The following is a 2183-nucleotide window of genomic DNA, read 5'->3' as shown; positions in this document are numbered from 1 at the left end:
AGGTTTCAAGGGTACCGTTGTAAATCGGGCAAATACCATGTTTGCATGGAGGGTCACTTGAAATAACGCGCGCTTACAGCCCAAAAAAAATCTATTTTTTTCCTTTTTTGGAAGCAGTACAGAAATTATTTCTTTGGGGCATTAAAGAACAAAACATTAAATTCATCAAGGTTATAATGCAAGGAAAGTTAACTGCAGTTGTGTACAAATTGAAACCAGTTCTCTCTGGGAGGAATTTGTAAACAAGAATAGATGCATCAGTTTTCGTTTAGTATTCGAGGAGGTTAAAAGCATTAAATCTTGATAACTTTGATAATTCATGTAATAGTTTTCTATGACCAGAATATTTCATTGATTTGTTATGAAAAAGATGGATCCCATGTCAGGCTTCGACATCCGTCTTGTGTTTACATCACCGCCCAGTGACAGTACACTGCAGTACAAAAGATGCGTACACCTCTGAAATAACTTTCTTTGCATTATAACCTTGATATACATTATATATAAAAGTAACCTGACATCTGAAAAGACCTGAAAATAAATTAAATGCATTGTATTTTCTACAGAGAGGGGAATATAATCAAAAAAGATATAAAAGAATAATAATTGACTTGTTTATAAGGTTTGGTAATAAATACAATAATTCAAATCTTACAAAACCTTGTCCTTGTATTCCCTGTATTCCTAGCTATGTATACTCCCCTAGTATTTTTCTCCCTGTATTCCTAGTTTCTATTCTCCACATGTCCTTGTATTCCCTGTATTCGTAGCTATGTATACTCCCCTAGTCTTTTTATCCCTGTATTCCTAGTTTTCTATTCTCCACTTGTCCTTGTATTCCTTTGATTTCTAGCTATGTATATTCCCGTAGTCTTTTTCTCCTTGTATTCCTAGTTTCTATTCTCCACTTGTCTTTGTATTCCCTGTATTCGTAGCTATGTATACTCCCCTAGTCTTTTTCTCCCTGCATTCCTAGTTTTCTATTCTCCACTTGTCCTTGCATTCCTTTTATTTCTTGCTATGTATACTCCCCTAGTCTTTTTCTCCCTGTATTCCTAGTTTTCTATTCTCCACTTTTCCTTGTATTCCCTGTATTCCTAGCTCTATATTTTATACTAGTCCTTTTATTCCCTGTATTCCTAATGCTCCATTCTCCACTAGTCTTTGTATTTCCTGTATTCCTAGTTCTGTATTCTCCACAAGTCTTTGTATTCCCTGTCTTTCTAACTCCAATTTTTATATTCCCTGCAGTCGACTATGCAGCACCCAACCTTTCTCACTGATTTCGAGAGGTATTTCTTTCTATAGTGTTCTAGTATTTCTATAAAAACTCTGTATCCTGTATTTTGTTTCCTATATCCTGTATCGTGTATCCTGTATCTTGTATAATGGTGTAAAAACGATATTTTTCAGATCATTTTATCTATCCATCCATTATTTCTTATCATGATGAAACCAAGGGGCGGAGACACCTGGTTAAAGTATATATTTATAAGGGTGGAGCTGACTAAACCAAGTTCGATATTTCGAAATTTGGAAATATCTGCCGCAGGTTCATCCGATCCTTAGATTACGGTTTAATAGGAATATTTGCTATGTACAAATGTAAACAAAGCTTCAAATGTAATTTTAATCTATAATTTGAGTTATTTTGTTTCAAACCGTCATCGCATTAAACTGTGTTTAGAATAGTTCAAAAGACCGGACTGTCTTATAAAAGGTTCGAAAGATGCAACTGTTTCCGAACGGTTGAAATTAAGATTCAACTGTCTCTGGAACGGTTTGAAAGATGGAACTTTCTGTTAAACGGTTCGAAAGATGGAACTGTCTCCGAACGATTGAAATTAAGATTAAACTGTCTCTTGAACGGTTTAAAAGATGGAACTTTCTGTGAAACGATTCGAAGGCTGCAACTGACTTTTAAACGGTTCGAAAGATGGAACTGTCTAAGAAATAATTCGACTGTTTCCGGAATAGTCCGAAAGACGATACTGTCTTTGGAACGGGTTGAAAGACGTGGCACTGTCTCAGAAATGGCTTGAAAGCTGGAACGTTTTAGAAACGGTTAAAAAGATTCTAAAAATGCAAAACGGTTCAAAAGATGGAACTGTCTGTGGAACGGTTCGAAAATGGGATAAGTTTTTGGAACGGTTCGAAAGATGGAACACATCTTTTTGGAAAAA

This window comes from Eurytemora carolleeae, unplaced genomic scaffold (genome assembly GCF_000591075.1).
Source record: "Eurytemora carolleeae unplaced genomic scaffold, Eaff_2.0 scaffold64, whole genome shotgun sequence".
Lineage (NCBI taxonomy): Eukaryota > Metazoa > Arthropoda > Copepoda > Calanoida > Temoridae > Eurytemora > Eurytemora carolleeae.
Note: the sequence above shows the minus strand (reverse complement) of the source record.